Consider the following 17,403-nt stretch of genomic DNA (forward strand, 5'->3'; position numbering starts at 1 on the left):
TAGTTATTTACGGAATAAATCACTCGAAACGTTATTTTCGTATTTAAATTCAAATTCGAGGCTCAGCGCGATCAGGGTAGCCTTTATATAAATAGAATGCGTAGAATTGACGGGTGCGATCAGCCAGCACTGGCACGGATCCCATCAGAACTCCCAGTTAAGCGTGCTTGGGCGAGAGTAGTAACTAGGATGGGTGACCTCCTGGAAGTCCTCGTGTTGCACCCTCCAATTTTATTCTCATTAAATTTTTTTTCTATTTTTTATATCTCATCGTAACTAATTAGTTATTTACGGAATAAATCACTCGAAACGTTAGTTGGTCGTATTTAAATTCAAATTCGAGGCTCAAGGCGATCAGGGGGTAGCCTTTAATAAATAGAATGCGCAAGAATTGACGGGTGCGATCATACCAGCACTAATGCACCCGGATCCCAGAACTCCGCAGTTAAGCGTGCTTGGGCGAGAGTAGTACTAGGATGGGTGACCTCCTGGGAAGTCCTCGTATAATCTCATTAATTCAATATCTACGAGGGCACGGCGATATTGGACGCTTTAAATCCAGAACGCAAGATACGGGTAGTAGCGACAAAGATCGTGCACATGCACGGACCCATCTAGAACTCCGCATTAAGGGCTTGGGAGAGTAGTACTAGGATGACCCCCAGGAAATCCGGTGACCCTTCCAATTTATATCCATAATTTTTCTATTTAACTCTCATCGTAATAACTAATTAGTTATTACGGAATAAATCACTCGAAACTATTGGCGTTAATCAAACGAGGCTAAGCGCGACAGGGTACCTTAAAAATAGGAATCCAAGAATTGAATGTGCGACAATCAGCACATGCACGGATCCCATCAGAACCGCGTTAACGGTCTGGGCGAAGAGTACAGATGGGTGACCCCTGGAGTCCTGCTGGTGCCAAAATCCATGTGTTGCATTTTTTTATCTCGCAAATTAGTTATTCTACATCTAACATTTTGTTTATCAAATTCCCGCCGCTGTTTAAATATCCATAGGATCGATAAACTGATTAGTTAGGTCTTCGGAGACTAAATACTCGGAAGACATTTTATTTGAACATTATAAAATTCGGAATAATATCCGAGCTAAAAAAAACAGCAAGCCGTCTCCTAATTAACAAATGGGGCATCAAAGCATAAGACCGAATCAGAGATAGCTTTCAATAAAATGGTGATGACGTGCAAATTAATCCATTAAATTTTTTTTTTTATACTCATCAACTAATTATTTACGGAATAAATCACCGAACTTATTGGTCAAAATCAAATCGAGGCTCAAGCCGATCAGTAGCTTATAATGAAGCGAAGATGTGCATATAGCACAATACGGATCCCATAGAACTCCGCATTCGTTGGCGGAGTATGGGGTACCTCCTATTCTGTTCATCAATTTTACTCATTAAATTTTTTTCTATTTTTTTATATCCATCGTATAATTAGTTATTTACGGAATAATCACTCGAAACGTATTTGGCGTATTAAATCAAATTCGAGGCTCAAGCGCGATCAGGGTAGCTTTATATAAATAGAATGCGCAAGAATGAGGGTGCGATCATACCAGCACTAATGCACCGGATCCCATCAGAACTCCGCAGTTAAGCGTGCTTGGCGAGAGTAGTACTAGGAGGTGACCTCCTGGAAGTCCTCGGTTGCACCCTCCAATTTATATCTCATTAAATTTTTTTCTATTTTTTATATCCATCGTATAACTAATTAGTTATTACGAATAAATCACTCGAAACGTTATTTGGTCGTATTTAAATTCAAATTCGAGGCTCAAGCGCGATCAGGGGTAGCCTTATATAAATAGAATGCGCAAGAATTGATGGGTGCGATCATACCAGCACTAATGCACCGGATCCCATCAGAACTCCGCAGTTAAGCGTGCTTGGGCGAGAGTAGTACTAGGATGGGTGACCTCCGGAAGTCCTCGTGTTGCACCCTCCATTTATATCTCATTAAATTTTTTCTATTTTTTTTATATCTCGTATAACTAATTAGTTATTTACGGAATAAATCACTCGAAACGTTATTTGGTCGTATTTAAATTCAAATTCGAGGCTCAAGCGCGATCAGGGGTAGCCTTTATATAAATAGAATGCGCAAGAATTGATGGTGCGATCATACCAGCACTAATGCACCGGATCCCATCAGAACTCCGCAGTTAAGCGTGCTTGGGCGAGAGTAGTACTAGGATGGGTGACCTCCTGGGAAGTCCTCGTGTTGCACCCTCCAATTTATATCTCATTAAATTTTTTCTATTTTTTTATATCTCATCGTATAACTAATTAGTTATTTACGGAATAAATCACTCGAAACGTTATTTGGTCGTATTTAAATTCAAATTCGAGGCTCAAGCGCGATCAGGGTAGCCTTTATATAAATAGAATGCGCAAGAATTGATGGGTGCGATCATACCAGCACTAATGCACCGGATCCCATCAGAACTCCGCAGTAAGCGTGCTTGGGCGAAGTAGTACTAGATGGTGACCTCTGGAAGTCCTCGGTTGCACCCTCCAATTTATATCTCATTAAATTTTTTCTATTTTTTTATCTCATCGTTAACTAATTAGTTATTTACGAATAAATCACTCGAAACGTTATTGGTCGTATTAATTCAATTCGAGGCTCAGCGCGATAGGGTAGCCTTTATATAAAAAAGCAAGAATTGAGGTGCGATCATACCAGCACTAATCACCGGATCCCATCAAACTCCGCATTAAGCGGCGGGCGAGAGTACTAGGATGGGTGACTCCTGGAGTCCGTGTTGCACCCTCCAATTTATATCTCATTAAATTTTTTTCTATTTTTTATATCTCATCGTATAACTAATTAGTTATTACGGAATAAATCACTCGAAACGTTATTTGGTCGTATTAAATTCAAATTCGTCGAGGCTCAGGTACCTTATATAAAGCGCAGATGAGGTGCATCATACCAGCACTCACCGACCCTCAGCTCCGCATTAGCTGCTGGCGAGATACTAGGATGACCTGGAAGTCCGTTGCCTCAATTTTATCTCATTAAATTTTTCTATTTTATATCACAAACAAATTAACGAAAAACATCGAAACATTTGTCGTATTAAATTCAAATCGAGGCTCAAGCGCGATCAGGGTAGCCTTATATAAAAGAACGCAAGAATGATGGTGCGATCAACCAGCACAATGCACCGGATCCCATCAGAACTCCGCAGTTAAGCGTGCTTGGCGAAGTATACTAGGATGGGTGACCTCCTGGAAGTCCTCGTTGCACCCCCAATTTATATCTCATTAAATTTTTTCTATTTTTATATCTCATCGATAACAATAGTATTACGAATAAATCACTCGAAACGTTATTGGTCGTATTTAAATTCAAATCGAGCTCAAGCGCGATCAGGGGTAGCCTTTATATAAATAGAATGCGCAAGAATGATGGGTGCGATCATACCAGCACTAATGCACCGGATCCCATCAGAACTCCGCAGTTAAGCGTGCTGGGCGAGAGTAGTACTAGGATGGGTGACCTCCTGGAAGTCCTCGTGTTGCACCCCTCCAATTTATATCTCATTAATTTTTTCTATTTTTTTATATCTCATCGTATAACTAATTAGTTATTACGGAATAAATCACTCGAAACGTATTTGGTCGTATTAAATTCAAATTCGAGGCTCAAGCGCGATCAGGGGTAGCCTTTAATAAATAGAATGCGCAAGAATTGAGGTGCGATCATACCAGCACTAATGCACCGGATCCCATCAGAACTCCGCAGTAAGCGTGCTTGGCGAGAGTAGTACTAGGATGGGTGACCTCCTGGAAGTCTCGTGTTGCACCCTCAATTTATATCTCATTAAATTTTTTTCTATTTTTTATATCTCATCGTATAACTAATTAGTTATTTACGGAATAAATCACTCGAAACGTTATTTGTCGTATTAAATTCAAATTCGAGGCTCAAGCGCGATCAGGGTAGCCTTTATATAAATAGAATGCGCAAGAATTGATGGGTGCGATCATACCAGCACTAATGCACCGGATCCCATCAGAACTCCGCAGTTAAGCGTGCTGGGCGAGAGTAGTACTAGGATGGGTGACCTCCTGGGAAGTCCTCGTGTTGCACCCTCCAATTTATATCTCATTAAATTTTTTTCTATTTTTTTATATCTCATCGTATAACTAATTAGTTATTTACGGAATAAATCACTCGAAACGTTATTTGGTCGTATTTAAATTCAAATTCGAGGCTCAAGCGCGATCAGGGGTAGCCTTTATATAAATAGAATGCGCAAGAATTGATGGGTGCGATCATACCAGCACTAATGCACCGGATCCCATAGAACTCCGCAGTTAAGCGTGCTTGGGCGAGAGTAGTACTAGGATGGGTGACCTCCTGGAAGTCCTCGGTTGCACCCTCCAATTTATATCTCATTAAATTTTTTTTCTATTTTTTTATATCTCATCGTATAACTAATTAGTTATTACGGAATAAATCACTCGAAACGTTATTTGGTCGTATTTAAATTCAAATTCGAGGCTCAAGCGCGATCAGGGGTAGCCTTTATATAAATAGAATGCGCAAGAATTGATGGGTGCGATCATACCAGCACTAATGCACCGGATCCCATCAGAACTCCGCAGTTAAGCGTGCTTGGGCGAGAGTAGTACTAGGATGGGTGACCTCCTGGAAGTCCTCGTGTTGCACCCTCCAATTTTATATCTCATTAAATTTTTTTCTATTTTTTTATATCTCATCGTATAACTAATTAGTTATTTACGGAATAAATCACTCGAAACGTTATTGGTCGTATTTAAATTCAAATTCGAGGCTCAAGCGCGATCAGGGTAGCCTTTATATAAATAGAATGCGCAAGAATTGATGGTGCGATCATACCAGCACTAATGCACCGGATCCCATCAGAACTCCGCAGTTAAGCGTGCTTGGGCGAGAGTAGTACTAGGATGGGTGACCTCCTGGGAAGTCCTCGTGTTGCACCCTCCAATTTTATATCTCATTAAATTTTTTCTATTTTTTATATCTCATCGTATAACTAATTAGTTATTACGGAATAAATCACTCGAAACGTTATTTGGTCGTATTTAAATTCAAATTCGAGGCTCAAGCGCGATCAGGGGTAGCCTTTATATAAATAGAATGCGCAAGAATTGATGGGTGCGATCATACCAGCACTAATGCACCGGATCCCATCAGAACTCCGCAGTTAAGCGTGCTTGGGCGAGAGTAGTACTAGGATGGGTGACCTCCTGGGAAGTCCTCGTGTTGCACCCTCCAATTTATATCTCATTAAATTTTTTTCTATTTTTTATATCTCATCGTATAACTAATTAGTTATTTACGGAATAAATCACTCGAAACGTTATTTGGTCGTATTTAAATTCAAATTCGAGGCTCAAGCGCGATCAGGGGTAGCCTTTATATAAATAGAATGCGCAAGAATTGATGGGTGCGATCATACCAGCACTAATGCACCGGATCCCATCAGAACTCCGCAGTTAAGCGTGCTTGGGCGAGAGTAGTACTAGGATGGGTGACCTCCTGGAAGTCCTCGTGTGCACCCCTCCAATTTATATCTCATTAAATTTTTTTCTATTTTTTATATCTCATCGTATAACTAATTAGTTATTTACGGAATAAATCACTCGAAACGTTATTTGGTCGTATTTAAATTCAAATTCGAGGCTCAAGCGCGATCAGGGGTAGCCTTTATATAAATAGAATGCGCAAGAATTGATGGTGCGATCATACCAGCACTAATGCACCGGATCCCATCAGAACTCCGCAGTTAAGCGTGCTTGGGCGAAGTAGTACTAGGATGGGTGACCTCCTGGGAAGTCCTCGTGTTGCACCCTCCAATTTTATATCTCATTAAATTTTTTTCTATTTTTTATATCTCATCGTATAACTAATTAGTTATTTACGGAATAAATCACTCGAAACGTTATTTGGTCGTATTTAAATTCAAATTCGAGCTCAAGCGCGATCAGGGTAGCCTTATATAAATAGAATGCGCAAGAATTGATGGTGCGATCATACCAGCACTAATGCACCGGATCCCATCAGAACTCCGCAGTTAAGCGTGCTTGGGCGAGAGTAGTACTAGGATGGGTGACCTCCTGGGAAGTCCTCGTGTTGCACCCTCCAATTTTATATCTCATTAAATTTTTTTCTATTTTTTTATATCTCATCGTATAACTAATTAGTTATTTACGGAATAAATCACTCGAAACGTTATTTGGTCGTATTTAAATTCAAATTCGAGGCTCAAGCGCGATCAGGGGTAGCCTTTATATAAATAGAATGCGCAAGAATTGATGGGTGCGATCATACCAGCACTAATGCACCGGATCCCATCAGAACTCCGCAGTTAAGCGTGCTTGGGCGAGAGTAGTACTAGGATGGGTGACCTCCTGGGAAGTCCTCGTGTTGCACCCTCCAATTTTATATCTCATTAAATTTTTTTCTATTTTTTTATATCTCATCGTATAACTAATTAGTTATTTACGGAATAAATCACTCGAAACGTTATTTGGTCGTATTTAAATTCAAATTCGAGGCTCAAGCGCGATCAGGGGTAGCCTTTATATAAATAGAATGCGCAAGAATTGAGGGTGCGATCATACCAGCACTAATGCACCGGATCCCATCAGAACTCCGCAGTTAAGCGTGCTTGGGCGAGAGTAGTACTAGGATGGGTGACCTCCTGGGAAGTCCTCGTGTTGCACCCCTCCAATTTATATCTCATTAAATTTTTTTCTATTTTTTTATATCTCATCGTATAACTAATTAGTTATTACGGAATAAATCACTCGAAACGTTATTTGGTCGTATTAAATTCAAATTCGAGGCTCAAGCGCGATCAGGGGTAGCCTTATATAAATAGAATGCGCAAGAATTGATGGGTGCGATCATACCAGCACTAATGCACCGGATCCCATCAGAACTCCGCAGTTAAGCGTGCTTGGGCGAGAGTAGTACTAGGATGGGTGACCTCCTGGGAAGTCCTCGTGTTGCACCCTCCAATTTATATCTCATTAAATTTTTTCTATTTTTTTATATCTCATCGTATAACTAATTAGTTATTTACGGAATAAATCACTCGAAACGTTATTTGGTCGTATTTAAATTCAAATTCGAGGCTCAAGCGCGATCAGGGTAGCCTTTATATAAATAGAATGCGCAAGAATTGATGGGTGCGATCATACCAGCACTAATGCACCGGATCCATCAGAACTCCGCAGTTAAGCGTGCTTGGCGAGAGTAGTACTAGGATGGGTGACCTCCTGGGAAGTCCTCGTGTTGCACCCTCCAATTTTATATCTCATTAAATTTTTTTCTATTTTTTTATATCTCATCGTATAACTAATTAGTTATTTACGGAATAAATCACTCGAAACGTTATTTGGTCGTATTTAAATTCAAATTCGAGGCTCAAGCGCGATCAGGGTAGCCTTTATATAAATAGAATGCGCAAGAATTGATGGGTGCGATCATACCAGCACTAATGCACCGGATCCCATCAGAACTCCGCAGTTAAGCGTGCTTGGGCGAGAGTAGTACTAGGATGGGTGACCTCCTGGGAAGTCCTCGTGTTGCACCCTCCAATTTTATATCTCATTAAATTTTTTTCTATTTTTTTATATCTCATCGTATAACTAATTAGTTATTACGGAATAAATCACTCGAAACGTTATTTGGTCGTATTTAAATTCAAATTCGAGGCTCAAGCGCGATCAGGGGTAGCCTTTATATAAATAGAATGCGCAAGAATTGATGGTGCGATCATACCAGCACTAATGCACCGGATCCCATCAGAACTCCGCAGTTAAGCGTGCTTGGGCGAGAGTAGTACTAGGATGGGTGACCTCCTGGGAAGTCCTCGTGTTGCACCCTCCAATTTTATATCTCATTAAATTTTTTTTCTATTTTTTTATATCTCATCGTATAACTAATTAGTTATTTACGGAATAAATCACTCGAAACGTTATTTGGTCGTATTTAAATTCAAATTCGAGGCTCAAGCGCGATCAGGGGTAGCCTTTATATAAATAGAATGCGCAAGAATTGATGGGTGCGATCATACCAGCACTAATGCACCGGATCCCATCAGAACTCCGCAGTTAAGCGTGCTTGGGCGAGAGTAGTACTAGGATGGGTGACCTCCTGGGAAGTCCTCGTGTTGCACCCCTCCAATTTTATATCTCATTAAATTTTTTTCTATTTTTTTATATCTCATCGTATAACTAATTAGTTATTTACGGAATAAATCACTCGAAACGTTATTTGGTCGTATTTAAATTCAAATTCGAGGCTCAAGCGCGATCAGGGGTAGCCTTTATATAAATAGAATGCGCAAGAATTGATGGGTGCGATCATACCAGCACTAATGCACCGGATCCCATCAGAACTCCGCAGTTAAGCGTGCTTGGGCGAGAGTAGTACTAGGATGGGTGACCTCCTGGGAAGTCCTCGTGTTGCACCCCTCCAATTTTATATCTCATTAAATTTTTTTTCTATTTTTTTATATCTCATCGTATAACTAATTAGTTATTTACGGAATAAATCACTCGAAACGTTATTTGGTCGTATTTAAATTCAAATTCGAGGCTCAAGCGCGATCAGGGGTAGCCTTTATATAAATAGAATGCGCAAGAATTGATGGGTGCGATCATACCAGCACTAATGCACCGGATCCCATCAGAACTCCGCAGTTAAGCGTGCTTGGGCGAAGTAGTACTAGGATGGGTGACCTCCTGGGAAGTCCTCGTGTTGCACCCCTCCAATTTTATATCTCATTAAATTTTTTTCTATTTTTTTATATCTCATCGTATAACTAATTAGTTATTTACGGAATAAATCACTCGAAACGTTATTTGGTCGTATTTAAATTCAAATTCGAGGCTCAAGCGCGATCAGGGGTAGCCTTTATATAAATAGAATGCGCAAGAATTGAGGGTGCGATCATACCAGCACTAATGCACCGGATCCCATCAGAACTCCGCAGTTAAGCGTGCTGGGCGAGAGTAGTACTAGGATGGGTGACCTCCTGGGAAGTCCTCGTGTGCACCCTCAATTTATATCTCATTAAATTTTTTCTATTTTTTTATATCTCATCGTATAACTAATTAGTTATTTACGGAATAAATCACTCGAAACGTTATTGGTCGTATTAAATCAAATTCGAGGCTCAAGCGCGATCAGGGTAGCCTTATATAAATAGATGCGCAAGAATGATGGGTGCGATCATACCAGCACTAATGCACCGGATCCATCAGAACTCCGCAGTTAAGCGTGCTTGGGCGAGAGTAGTACTAGGATGGGTGACCTCCTGGGAAGTCCTCGTGTTGCACCCCTCCAATTTTATATCTCATTAAATTTTTTTCTATTTTTTTATATCTCATCGTATAACTAATTAGTTATTTACGGAATAAATCACTCGAAACGTTATTTGGTCGTATTTAAATTCAAATTCGAGGCTCAAGCGCGATCAGGGGTAGCCTTTATATAAATAGAATGCGCAAGAATTGATGGGTGCGATCATACCAGCACTAATGCACCGGATCCCATCAGAACTCCGCAGTTAAGCGTGCTTGGGCGAGAGTAGTACTAGGATGGGTGACCTCCTGGGAAGTCCTCGTGTTGCACCCTCCAATTTTATATCTCATTAAATTTTTTTCTATTTTTTTATATCTCATCGTATAACTAATTAGTTATTTACGGAATAAATCACTCGAAACGTTATTTGGTCGTATTTAAATTCAAATTCGAGGCTCAAGCGCGATCAGGGGTAGCCTTTATATAAATAGAATGCGCAAGAATGATGGGTGCGATCATACCAGCACTAATGCACCGGATCCCATCAGAACTCCGCAGTTAAGCGTGCTGGGCGAGAGTAGTACTAGGATGGGTGACCTCCTGGGAAGTCCTCGTGTTGCACCCTCCAATTTTATATCTCATTAAATTTTTTTCTATTTTTTTATATCTCATCGTATAACTAATTAGTTATTTACGGAATAAATCACTCGAAACGTTATTTGGTCGTATTTAAATTCAAATTCGAGGCTCAAGCGCGATCAGGGTAGCCTTTATAAATAGAATGCGCAAGAATTGAGGTGCGATCATACCAGCACTAATGCACCGGATCCCATCAGAACTCCGCAGTTAAGCGTGCTTGGGCGAGAGTAGTACTAGGATGGGTGACCTCCTGGGAAGTCCTCGTGTTGCACCCTCCAATTTTATATCTCATTAAATTTTTTTCTATTTTTTATATCTCATCGTATAACTAATTAGTTATTTACGGAATAAATCACTCGAAACGTTATTGGTCGTATTAAATTCAAATTCGAGGCTCAAGCGCGATCAGGGGTAGCCTTTATATAAATAGAATGCGCAAGAATTGATGGGTGCGATCATACCAGCACTAATGCACCGGATCCCATCAGAACTCCGCAGTTAAGCGTGCTTGGGCGAGAGTAGTACTAGGATGGGTGACCTCCTGGGAAGTCCTCGTGTTGCACCCCTCCAATTTATATCTCATTAAATTTTTTCTATTTTTTTATATCTCATCGTATAACTAATTAGTTATTTACGGAATAAATCACTCGAAACGTTATTTGGTCGTATTTAAATTCAAATTCGAGGCTCAAGCGCGATCAGGGTAGCCTTTATATAAATAGAATGCGCAAGAATTGATGGGTGCGATCATACCAGCACTAATGCACCGGATCCATCAGAACTCCGCAGTTAAGCGTGCTTGGGCGAGAGTAGTACTAGGATGGGTGACCTCCTGGGAAGTCCTCGTGTTGCACCCCTCCAATTTTATATCTCATTAAATTTTTTTCTATTTTTTTATATCTCATCGTATAACTAATTAGTTATTTACGGAATAAATCACTCGAAACGTTATTTGGTCGTATTTAAATTCAAATTCGAGGCTCAAGCGCGATCAGGGGTAGCCTTTATATAAATAGAATGCGCAAGAATTGATGGGTGCGATCATACCAGCACTAATGCACCGGATCCCATCAGAACTCCGCAGTTAAGCGTGCTTGGGCGAGAGTAGTACTAGGATGGGTGACCTCCTGGGAAGTCCTCGTGTTGCACCCTCCAATTTTATATCTCATTAAATTTTTTTTCTATTTTTTATATCTCATCGTATAACTAATTAGTTATTTACGGAATAAATCACTCGAAACGTTATTTGGTCGTATTTAAATTCAAATTCGAGGCTCAAGCGCGATCAGGGGTAGCCTTTATATAAATAGAATGCGCAAGAATTGATGGGTGCGATCATACCAGCACTAATGCACCGGATCCCATCAGAACTCCGCAGTTAAGCGTGCTTGGGCGAAGTAGTACTAGGATGGTGACCTCCTGGAAGTCCTCGTGTTGCACCCTTCCAATTTTATATCTCATTAATTTTTTTCTATTTTTTTATATCTCATCGTTAACTAATTAGTTATTTACGGAATAAATCACTCGAAACGTTATTTGGTCGTATTTAAATTCAAATTCGAGGCTCAAGCGCGATCAGGGTAGCCTTTATATAAATAGAATGCGCAAGAATTGATGGGTGCGATCATACCAGCACTAATGCACCGGATCCATCAGAACTCCGCAGTTAAGCGTGCTTGGGCGAGAGTAGTACTAGGATGGGTGACCTCCTGGGAAGTCCTCGTGTTGCACCCCTCCAATTTTATATCTCATTAATTTTTTTTTTTTTTTATATCTCATCGTATAACTAATTAGTTATTTACGGAATAATCACTCGAACGTTATTTGGCGTATTTAAATTCAAATCGAGGCTCAAGCGCGATCAGGGTAGCCTTTATATAAATAGAATGCGCAAGAATTGAGGGTGCGATCATACCAGCACTAATGCACCGGATCCCATCAGAACTCCGCAGTTAAGCGTGCTTGGGCGAGAGTATACTAGGATGGTGACCTCCTGGGAAGTCTCGTGTTGCACCCTCCAATTTTATATCTCATTAAATTTTTTTCTATTTTTTATATTCATCGTATAACTAATTAGTTATTTACGGAATAAATCACTCGAAACGTTATTTGTCGTATTTAAATTCAAATTCGAGCTCAAGCGCGATCAGGGGTAGCCTTTATATAAATAGAATGCGCAAGAATTGATGGGTGCGATCATACCAGCACTAATGCACCGGATCCCATCAGAACTCCGCAGTTAAGCGTGCTTGGGCGAGAGTAGTACTAGGATGGTGACCTCTGGAAGTCCTCGTGTTGCACCCCTCCAATTTATATCTCATTAATTTTTTCTTTTTTTATATCTTCGTATAACTATAGTTATTTACGGAATAAATCACTCGAAAGTTATTTGGTCGTATTTAATTCAAATTCGAGCTCAAGCGCGATCAGGGTAGCCTTATATAAATAGAATGCGCAAGAATTGAGGGTGCGATCATACCAGCACTAATGCACGGATCCATCAGAACTCCGCAGTTAAGCGTGCTTGGCGAAGTATACTAGGAGGTGACCTCCTGGAAGTCCTCGTGTTGCACCCTCCAATTTTATATCTCATTAAATTTTTTTCTATTTTTTATATCTCATCGTATAACTAATTAGTTATTTACGGAATAAATCACTCGAAACGTTATTTGGTCGTATTAAATTCAAATTCGAGGCTCAAGCGCGATCAGGGTAGCCTTATATAAATAGAATGCGCAAGAATTGAGGGTGCGATCATACCAGCACTAATGCACCGGATCCCATCAGAACTCCGCAGTTAAGCGTGCTTGGGCGAGAGTAGTACTAGGATGGGTGACCTCCTGGGAAGTCCTCGTGTTGCACCCTCCAATTTTATATCTCATTAAATTTTTTTCTATTTTTTATATCTCATCGTATAACTAATTAGTTATTACGAATAAATCACTCGAAACGTTATTGGTCGTATTTAAATTCAAATTCGAGGCTCAAGCGCGATCAGGGTAGCCTTTATATAAATAGAATGCGCAAGAATGATGGGTGCGATCATACCAGCACTAATGCACCGGATCCCATCAGAACTCCGCAGTTAAGCGTGCTTGGGCGAGAGTAGTACTAGGATGGGTGACCTCCTGGGAAGTCCTCGTGTTGCACCCTCCAATTTTATATCTCATTAAATTTTTTTCTATTTTTTATATTCATCGTATAACTAATTAGTTATTTACGGAATAAATCACTCGAAACGTTATTTGGCGTATTAAATTCAAATTCGAGGCTCAGCGCGATCAGGGGTAGCCTTTATATAAAAGAATGCGCAAGAATTGATGGTGCGATCATACCAGCACTAATGCACCGGATCCCATCAGAACTCCGCAGTTAAGCGTGCTTGGGCGAAGTAGTACTAGGATGGGTGACCTCCTGGGAAGTCCTCGTGTTGCACCCTCCAATTTTATATCTCATTAAATTTTTTTCTATTTTTTTATATCTCATCGTATAACTAATTAGTTATTTACGGAATAAATCACTCGAAACGTTATTTGGTCGTATTTAAATTCAAATTCGAGGCTCAAGCGCGATCAGGGTAGCCTTATATAAATAGAATGCGCAAGAATGATGGGTGCGATCATACCAGCACTAATGCACCGGATCCCATCAGAACTCCGCAGTTAAGCGTGCTTGGGCGAAGTAGTACTAGGATGGGTGACCTCCTGGGAAGTCCTCGTGTTGCACCCCTCCAATTTTATATCTCATTAAATTTTTTTTCTATTTTTTTATATCTCATCGTATAACTAATTAGTTATTTACGGAATAAATCACTCGAACGTTATTGGTCGTATTTAAATTCAAATTCGAGGCTCAAGCGCGATCAGGGGTAGCCTTTATATAAATAGAATGCGCAAGAATTGATGGGTGCGATCATACCAGCACTAATGCACCGGATCCCATCAGAACTCCGCAGTTAAGCGTGCTTGGGCGAGAGTAGTACTAGGATGGGTGACCTCCTGGGAAGTCCTCGTGTTGCACCCTTCCAATTTATATCTCATTAAATTTTTTTTCTATTTTTTTATATCTCATCGTATAACTAATTAGTTATTTACGGAATAAATCACTCGAAACGTTATTTGCGTATTTAAATTCAAATTCGAGGCTCAAGCGCGATCAGGGGTAGCCTTTATATAAATAGAATGCGCAAGAATTGACGGGTGCGATCATACCAGCACTAATGCACCGGATCCCATCAGAACTCCGCAGTTAAGCGTGCTTGGGCGAGAGTAGTACTAGGATGGGTGACCTCCTGGAATCCTGTTGCACCCCTCAATTTTATATCTCATTAAATTTTTTTCTATTTTTTTATATCTCATCGTATAACTAATTAGTTATTTACGGAATAAATCACTCGAAACGTTATTTGGTCGTATTAAATTCAAATTCGAGGCTCAAGCGCGATCAGGGTAGCCTTTATATAAATAGAATGCGCAAGAATTGAGGGTGCGATCATACCAGCACTAATGCACCGGATCCCATCAGAACTCCGCAGTTAAGCGTGCTTGGGCGAGAGTAGTACTAGGATGGGTGACCTCCTGGGAAGTCCTCGTGTTGCACCCTCCAATTTATATCTCATTAATTTTTTTCTATTTTTTTATTCATCGTATAACTAATTAGTTATTTACGGAATAAATCACTCGAAACTATTTGGCGTATTTAAATTCAAATTCGAGCTCAAGCGCGATCAGGGTAGCCTTTATATAAATAGAATGCGCAAGAATTGATGGGTGCGATCATACCAGCACTAATGCACCGGATCCCATCAGAACTCCGCAGTTAAGCGTGCTTGGCGAGTAGTACTAGGATGGGTGACCTCTGGAAGTCCTCGTGTTGCACCCCTCCAATTTTATATCTATTAATTTTTTCTATTTTTTTATATTCATCGTATAACTAATTAGTTATTTACGGAATAAATCACTCGAAACGTTATTTGGCGTATTTAAATTCAAATTCGAGGCTCAAGCGCGATCAGGGTAGCCTTATATAAATAGAATGCGCAAGAATTGAGGTGCGATCATACCAGCACTAATGCACCGGATCCCATCAGAACTCCGCAGTTAAGCGTGCTTGGGCGAGAGTAGTACTAGGATGGGTGACCTCCTGGAAGTCCTCGTGTTGCACCCCTCCAATTTTATATCTCATTAAATTTTTTTTCTATTTTTTTTATTCTATCGTATAACTAATTAGTTATTTACGGAATAAATCACTCGAAACGTTATTTGGTCGTATTTAAATTCAAATTCGAGGCTCAAGCGCGATCAGGGGTAGCCTTTATATAAATAGAATGCGCAAGAATTGATGGTGCGATCATACCAGCACTAATGCACCGGATCCCATCAGAACTCCGCATTAAGCGTGCTTGGGCGAGAGTATACTAGGATGGGTGACCTCCTGGGAAGTCCTCGTGTTGCACCCCCAATTTATATCTCATTAAATTTTTTTCTATTTTTTTATATCTCATCGTATAACTAATTAGTTATTTACGGAATAAATCACTCGAAACGTTATTTGGACGTATTTAAATTCAAATTCGAGGCTCAAGCGCGATCAGGGTAGCCTTTATATAAATAGAATGCGAAGAATTGATGGGTGCGATCATACCAGCACTAATGCACCGGATCCATCAGAACTCCGCAGTTAAGCGTGCTTGGCGAAGTAGTACTAGATGGTGACCTCCTGGAAGTCCTCGTGTTGCACCCTCCATTTATATCTCATTAAATTTTTTTCTATTTTTTTATATCTCATCGTATAACTAATTAGTTATTTACGGAATAAATCACTCGAAACGTTATTTGGTCGTATTTAAATTCAAATTCGAGGCTCAAGCGCGATCAGGGTAGCCTTATATAAATAGAATCGCAAGAATGATGGTGCGATCATACCAGCACTAATGCACCGGATCCCATCAGAACTCCGCAGTTAAGGTGCTTGGGCAAGTAGTACTAGGATGGTGACCTCTGGAAGTCTCGTGTTGCACCTCAATTTTATTCTCATTAAATTTTTTTCTATTTTTTTATATCTCATCGTATAACTAATTAGTTATTACGGAAAAATCACTCGAACGTTATTTGGTCGTATTTAAATTCAAATTCGAGGCTCAAGCGCGATCAGGGTAGCCTTTATATAAATAGAATGCGCAAGAATGATGGTGCGATCATACCAGCACTATGCACGGATCCATCAGAACTCCGCAGTTAAGGTGCTTGGGAGAGTATACTAGGATGGGTGACCTCCTGGGAAGTCCTCGTGTTGCACCCCTCAATTTATATCTCATTAAATTTTTTTCTATTTTTTTTATATCTCATCGTATAACTAATTAGTTATTTACGGAATAAATCACTCGAAACGTTATTGGTCGTATTTAAATTCAAATTCGAGGCTCAAGCGCGATCAGGGTTAGCCTTTATATAAATAGAATGCGCAAGAATTGAGGGTGCGATCATACCAGCACTAATGCACCGGATCCCATCAGAACTCCGCAGTTAAGCGTGCTTGGCGAGAGTAGTACTAGGATGGGTGACCTCCTGGGAAGTCCTCGTGTTGCACCCTCCAATTTTATATCTCTTAAATTTTTTTTTTTTTGTATATGTTATTCGTATCACTAAGTTAGTTTTATTTGACCGGATCAGGGTCCTTTATATAATAGAATGCGCAAGAATTGAGGGTGCGATCATACCAGCACTAATGCACCGGATCCCATCGAACTCCGCAGTTAAGGTCTTGCAAGTAGTATAGATGGGTGACCTCTGGAAGTCCTCGTGTTGCACCCTCCAATTTTATATCTCATTAAATTTTTTCTTTTTTTTTTATTCATCGTATAACTATTATTATTAATAATCACTCGAACTTGGAGTATTTAATCATCAGCTCAAGCGATCAGGTAGCTTTATATAAATTCGAGAATTGATGGGTGACATCCGCACTAATCACATCCTAGATCGCAATTGGAATTCTGAGGTCTGTCTTTAAATATCCAAAATCATATCTCATCGTATAACTAATTAGTTATTTACGGAATAAATCACTCGAAACGTTATTGGTCGTATTTAAATTCAAATTCGAGGCTCAAGCGCGATCAGGGGTAGCCTTTATATAAAGAATGCGCAAGAATTGACGGGTGCGATATACCAGCACTAATGCACCGATCCATCAGAACTCCGCAGTTAAGCGTGCTTGGGCGAGAGTAGTACTAGGATGGGTGACCTCCTGGAAGTCCGTGTTTGCACCCCTCCAATTTTATATCTCATTAAATTTTTTTCTATTTTTTTATATCTCATCGTAAACTAATTAGTTATTTACGGAATAAATCACTCGAAACGTTATTTGGTCGTATTTAAATTCAAATTCGAGGCTCAAGCGCGATCAGGGGTAGCCTTATATAAATA

General features: G+C 40.0%; 44 non-coding genes and 10 pseudogenes across 44 annotated transcripts; all 54 read left to right on the plus strand.

Moving 5' to 3' along the window:
* Window positions 1–111: 111 nt before the first annotated feature.
* On the plus strand, window positions 112–225 carry LOC121227341 (uncharacterized; annotated as a pseudogene).
* A 171-nt stretch (window positions 226–396) lies between these two features.
* LOC121227336 (uncharacterized) lies at window positions 397–516 on the plus strand (annotated as a pseudogene).
* A 1,053-nt stretch (window positions 517–1,569) lies between these two features.
* On the plus strand, window positions 1,570–1,683 carry LOC121227333 (5S ribosomal RNA). The gene has a single exon (XR_005924955.1). It is a non-coding gene; the product is annotated as a 5S ribosomal RNA (ribosomal RNA).
* Window positions 1,684–1,852: 169 nt separating this feature from the next.
* On the plus strand, window positions 1,853–1,969 carry LOC121227317 (5S ribosomal RNA). The gene has a single exon (XR_005924938.1). It is a non-coding gene; the product is annotated as a 5S ribosomal RNA (ribosomal RNA).
* Window positions 1,970–2,138: 169 nt separating this feature from the next.
* On the plus strand, window positions 2,139–2,257 carry LOC121227298 (5S ribosomal RNA). The gene has a single exon (XR_005924919.1). It is a non-coding gene; the product is annotated as a 5S ribosomal RNA (ribosomal RNA).
* Window positions 2,258–2,429: 172 nt separating this feature from the next.
* On the plus strand, window positions 2,430–2,541 carry LOC121227284 (uncharacterized; annotated as a pseudogene).
* Window positions 2,542–3,172: 631 nt separating this feature from the next.
* Window positions 3,173–3,283, plus strand: LOC121227286 (uncharacterized; annotated as a pseudogene).
* Window positions 3,284–3,443: 160 nt separating this feature from the next.
* Window positions 3,444–3,560, plus strand: LOC121227320 (5S ribosomal RNA). Its single transcript, XR_005924941.1, has one exon. It is a non-coding gene; the product is annotated as a 5S ribosomal RNA (ribosomal RNA).
* A 167-nt stretch (window positions 3,561–3,727) lies between these two features.
* On the plus strand, window positions 3,728–3,842 carry LOC121227334 (uncharacterized; annotated as a pseudogene).
* Window positions 3,843–4,011: 169 nt separating this feature from the next.
* On the plus strand, window positions 4,012–4,129 carry LOC121227306 (5S ribosomal RNA). Its single transcript, XR_005924927.1, has one exon. It is a non-coding gene; the product is annotated as a 5S ribosomal RNA (ribosomal RNA).
* A 174-nt stretch (window positions 4,130–4,303) lies between these two features.
* On the plus strand, window positions 4,304–4,419 carry LOC121227330 (5S ribosomal RNA). The gene has a single exon (XR_005924951.1). It is a non-coding gene; the product is annotated as a 5S ribosomal RNA (ribosomal RNA).
* A 174-nt stretch (window positions 4,420–4,593) lies between these two features.
* Window positions 4,594–4,711, plus strand: LOC121227304 (5S ribosomal RNA). The gene has a single exon (XR_005924926.1). It is a non-coding gene; the product is annotated as a 5S ribosomal RNA (ribosomal RNA).
* Window positions 4,712–4,883: 172 nt separating this feature from the next.
* On the plus strand, window positions 4,884–5,002 carry LOC121227300 (5S ribosomal RNA). The gene has a single exon (XR_005924922.1). It is a non-coding gene; the product is annotated as a 5S ribosomal RNA (ribosomal RNA).
* Window positions 5,003–5,174: 172 nt separating this feature from the next.
* Window positions 5,175–5,293, plus strand: LOC121227335 (5S ribosomal RNA). Its single transcript, XR_005924956.1, has one exon. It is a non-coding gene; the product is annotated as a 5S ribosomal RNA (ribosomal RNA).
* Window positions 5,294–5,466: 173 nt separating this feature from the next.
* LOC121227321 (5S ribosomal RNA) lies at window positions 5,467–5,583 on the plus strand. The gene has a single exon (XR_005924942.1). It is a non-coding gene; the product is annotated as a 5S ribosomal RNA (ribosomal RNA).
* Window positions 5,584–5,756: 173 nt separating this feature from the next.
* On the plus strand, window positions 5,757–5,874 carry LOC121227318 (5S ribosomal RNA). The gene has a single exon (XR_005924939.1). It is a non-coding gene; the product is annotated as a 5S ribosomal RNA (ribosomal RNA).
* A 170-nt stretch (window positions 5,875–6,044) lies between these two features.
* Window positions 6,045–6,163, plus strand: LOC121227301 (5S ribosomal RNA). Its single transcript, XR_005924923.1, has one exon. It is a non-coding gene; the product is annotated as a 5S ribosomal RNA (ribosomal RNA).
* Window positions 6,164–6,338: 175 nt separating this feature from the next.
* On the plus strand, window positions 6,339–6,457 carry LOC121227288 (5S ribosomal RNA). The gene has a single exon (XR_005924909.1). It is a non-coding gene; the product is annotated as a 5S ribosomal RNA (ribosomal RNA).
* Window positions 6,458–6,631: 174 nt separating this feature from the next.
* Window positions 6,632–6,750, plus strand: LOC121227282 (5S ribosomal RNA). Its single transcript, XR_005924908.1, has one exon. It is a non-coding gene; the product is annotated as a 5S ribosomal RNA (ribosomal RNA).
* Window positions 6,751–6,922: 172 nt separating this feature from the next.
* Window positions 6,923–7,041, plus strand: LOC121227289 (5S ribosomal RNA). Its single transcript, XR_005924911.1, has one exon. It is a non-coding gene; the product is annotated as a 5S ribosomal RNA (ribosomal RNA).
* Window positions 7,042–7,213: 172 nt separating this feature from the next.
* LOC121227326 (5S ribosomal RNA) lies at window positions 7,214–7,330 on the plus strand. The gene has a single exon (XR_005924948.1). It is a non-coding gene; the product is annotated as a 5S ribosomal RNA (ribosomal RNA).
* A 174-nt stretch (window positions 7,331–7,504) lies between these two features.
* Window positions 7,505–7,623, plus strand: LOC121227290 (5S ribosomal RNA). Its single transcript, XR_005924912.1, has one exon. It is a non-coding gene; the product is annotated as a 5S ribosomal RNA (ribosomal RNA).
* Window positions 7,624–7,796: 173 nt separating this feature from the next.
* LOC121227302 (5S ribosomal RNA) lies at window positions 7,797–7,915 on the plus strand. The gene has a single exon (XR_005924924.1). It is a non-coding gene; the product is annotated as a 5S ribosomal RNA (ribosomal RNA).
* Window positions 7,916–8,091: 176 nt separating this feature from the next.
* Window positions 8,092–8,210, plus strand: LOC121227299 (5S ribosomal RNA). Its single transcript, XR_005924920.1, has one exon. It is a non-coding gene; the product is annotated as a 5S ribosomal RNA (ribosomal RNA).
* A 176-nt stretch (window positions 8,211–8,386) lies between these two features.
* Window positions 8,387–8,505, plus strand: LOC121227311 (5S ribosomal RNA). The gene has a single exon (XR_005924933.1). It is a non-coding gene; the product is annotated as a 5S ribosomal RNA (ribosomal RNA).
* Window positions 8,506–8,682: 177 nt separating this feature from the next.
* LOC121227308 (5S ribosomal RNA) lies at window positions 8,683–8,800 on the plus strand. The gene has a single exon (XR_005924929.1). It is a non-coding gene; the product is annotated as a 5S ribosomal RNA (ribosomal RNA).
* A 175-nt stretch (window positions 8,801–8,975) lies between these two features.
* On the plus strand, window positions 8,976–9,092 carry LOC121227324 (5S ribosomal RNA). Its single transcript, XR_005924946.1, has one exon. It is a non-coding gene; the product is annotated as a 5S ribosomal RNA (ribosomal RNA).
* A 165-nt stretch (window positions 9,093–9,257) lies between these two features.
* On the plus strand, window positions 9,258–9,375 carry LOC121227310 (5S ribosomal RNA). The gene has a single exon (XR_005924931.1). It is a non-coding gene; the product is annotated as a 5S ribosomal RNA (ribosomal RNA).
* Window positions 9,376–9,551: 176 nt separating this feature from the next.
* LOC121227291 (5S ribosomal RNA) lies at window positions 9,552–9,670 on the plus strand. Its single transcript, XR_005924913.1, has one exon. It is a non-coding gene; the product is annotated as a 5S ribosomal RNA (ribosomal RNA).
* A 174-nt stretch (window positions 9,671–9,844) lies between these two features.
* Window positions 9,845–9,962, plus strand: LOC121227307 (5S ribosomal RNA). Its single transcript, XR_005924928.1, has one exon. It is a non-coding gene; the product is annotated as a 5S ribosomal RNA (ribosomal RNA).
* Window positions 9,963–10,132: 170 nt separating this feature from the next.
* LOC121227303 (5S ribosomal RNA) lies at window positions 10,133–10,251 on the plus strand. Its single transcript, XR_005924925.1, has one exon. It is a non-coding gene; the product is annotated as a 5S ribosomal RNA (ribosomal RNA).
* Window positions 10,252–10,423: 172 nt separating this feature from the next.
* Window positions 10,424–10,542, plus strand: LOC121227323 (5S ribosomal RNA). Its single transcript, XR_005924945.1, has one exon. It is a non-coding gene; the product is annotated as a 5S ribosomal RNA (ribosomal RNA).
* A 173-nt stretch (window positions 10,543–10,715) lies between these two features.
* On the plus strand, window positions 10,716–10,833 carry LOC121227312 (5S ribosomal RNA). The gene has a single exon (XR_005924934.1). It is a non-coding gene; the product is annotated as a 5S ribosomal RNA (ribosomal RNA).
* A 176-nt stretch (window positions 10,834–11,009) lies between these two features.
* LOC121227292 (5S ribosomal RNA) lies at window positions 11,010–11,128 on the plus strand. The gene has a single exon (XR_005924914.1). It is a non-coding gene; the product is annotated as a 5S ribosomal RNA (ribosomal RNA).
* A 175-nt stretch (window positions 11,129–11,303) lies between these two features.
* On the plus strand, window positions 11,304–11,419 carry LOC121227329 (5S ribosomal RNA). Its single transcript, XR_005924950.1, has one exon. It is a non-coding gene; the product is annotated as a 5S ribosomal RNA (ribosomal RNA).
* Window positions 11,420–11,592: 173 nt separating this feature from the next.
* LOC121227313 (5S ribosomal RNA) lies at window positions 11,593–11,710 on the plus strand. Its single transcript, XR_005924935.1, has one exon. It is a non-coding gene; the product is annotated as a 5S ribosomal RNA (ribosomal RNA).
* A 167-nt stretch (window positions 11,711–11,877) lies between these two features.
* LOC121227325 (5S ribosomal RNA) lies at window positions 11,878–11,993 on the plus strand. The gene has a single exon (XR_005924947.1). It is a non-coding gene; the product is annotated as a 5S ribosomal RNA (ribosomal RNA).
* Window positions 11,994–12,164: 171 nt separating this feature from the next.
* On the plus strand, window positions 12,165–12,280 carry LOC121227322 (5S ribosomal RNA). The gene has a single exon (XR_005924944.1). It is a non-coding gene; the product is annotated as a 5S ribosomal RNA (ribosomal RNA).
* Window positions 12,281–12,441: 161 nt separating this feature from the next.
* On the plus strand, window positions 12,442–12,552 carry LOC121227287 (uncharacterized; annotated as a pseudogene).
* Window positions 12,553–12,722: 170 nt separating this feature from the next.
* On the plus strand, window positions 12,723–12,841 carry LOC121227293 (5S ribosomal RNA). Its single transcript, XR_005924915.1, has one exon. It is a non-coding gene; the product is annotated as a 5S ribosomal RNA (ribosomal RNA).
* Window positions 12,842–13,010: 169 nt separating this feature from the next.
* Window positions 13,011–13,129, plus strand: LOC121227295 (5S ribosomal RNA). Its single transcript, XR_005924916.1, has one exon. It is a non-coding gene; the product is annotated as a 5S ribosomal RNA (ribosomal RNA).
* Window positions 13,130–13,297: 168 nt separating this feature from the next.
* Window positions 13,298–13,415, plus strand: LOC121227319 (5S ribosomal RNA). Its single transcript, XR_005924940.1, has one exon. It is a non-coding gene; the product is annotated as a 5S ribosomal RNA (ribosomal RNA).
* A 172-nt stretch (window positions 13,416–13,587) lies between these two features.
* Window positions 13,588–13,705, plus strand: LOC121227309 (5S ribosomal RNA). Its single transcript, XR_005924930.1, has one exon. It is a non-coding gene; the product is annotated as a 5S ribosomal RNA (ribosomal RNA).
* A 175-nt stretch (window positions 13,706–13,880) lies between these two features.
* On the plus strand, window positions 13,881–13,999 carry LOC121227296 (5S ribosomal RNA). The gene has a single exon (XR_005924917.1). It is a non-coding gene; the product is annotated as a 5S ribosomal RNA (ribosomal RNA).
* Window positions 14,000–14,173: 174 nt separating this feature from the next.
* LOC121227331 (5S ribosomal RNA) lies at window positions 14,174–14,287 on the plus strand. The gene has a single exon (XR_005924952.1). It is a non-coding gene; the product is annotated as a 5S ribosomal RNA (ribosomal RNA).
* A 172-nt stretch (window positions 14,288–14,459) lies between these two features.
* LOC121227297 (5S ribosomal RNA) lies at window positions 14,460–14,578 on the plus strand. The gene has a single exon (XR_005924918.1). It is a non-coding gene; the product is annotated as a 5S ribosomal RNA (ribosomal RNA).
* A 165-nt stretch (window positions 14,579–14,743) lies between these two features.
* LOC121227332 (5S ribosomal RNA) lies at window positions 14,744–14,857 on the plus strand. The gene has a single exon (XR_005924953.1). It is a non-coding gene; the product is annotated as a 5S ribosomal RNA (ribosomal RNA).
* Window positions 14,858–15,024: 167 nt separating this feature from the next.
* On the plus strand, window positions 15,025–15,142 carry LOC121227314 (5S ribosomal RNA). Its single transcript, XR_005924936.1, has one exon. It is a non-coding gene; the product is annotated as a 5S ribosomal RNA (ribosomal RNA).
* A 175-nt stretch (window positions 15,143–15,317) lies between these two features.
* Window positions 15,318–15,434, plus strand: LOC121227328 (5S ribosomal RNA). The gene has a single exon (XR_005924949.1). It is a non-coding gene; the product is annotated as a 5S ribosomal RNA (ribosomal RNA).
* Window positions 15,435–15,605: 171 nt separating this feature from the next.
* On the plus strand, window positions 15,606–15,718 carry LOC121227340 (uncharacterized; annotated as a pseudogene).
* A 168-nt stretch (window positions 15,719–15,886) lies between these two features.
* LOC121227337 (uncharacterized) lies at window positions 15,887–15,998 on the plus strand (annotated as a pseudogene).
* Window positions 15,999–16,164: 166 nt separating this feature from the next.
* Window positions 16,165–16,276, plus strand: LOC121227285 (uncharacterized; annotated as a pseudogene).
* Window positions 16,277–16,449: 173 nt separating this feature from the next.
* Window positions 16,450–16,567, plus strand: LOC121227315 (5S ribosomal RNA). Its single transcript, XR_005924937.1, has one exon. It is a non-coding gene; the product is annotated as a 5S ribosomal RNA (ribosomal RNA).
* A 566-nt stretch (window positions 16,568–17,133) lies between these two features.
* LOC121227339 (uncharacterized) lies at window positions 17,134–17,247 on the plus strand (annotated as a pseudogene).
* Window positions 17,248–17,403: the final 156 nt, after the last annotated feature.

This window comes from Gossypium hirsutum, unplaced genomic scaffold (assembly GCF_007990345.1).
Source record: "Gossypium hirsutum isolate 1008001.06 unplaced genomic scaffold, Gossypium_hirsutum_v2.1 scaffold_853, whole genome shotgun sequence".
NCBI classification, from domain to species: domain Eukaryota; kingdom Viridiplantae; phylum Streptophyta; class Magnoliopsida; order Malvales; family Malvaceae; genus Gossypium; species Gossypium hirsutum.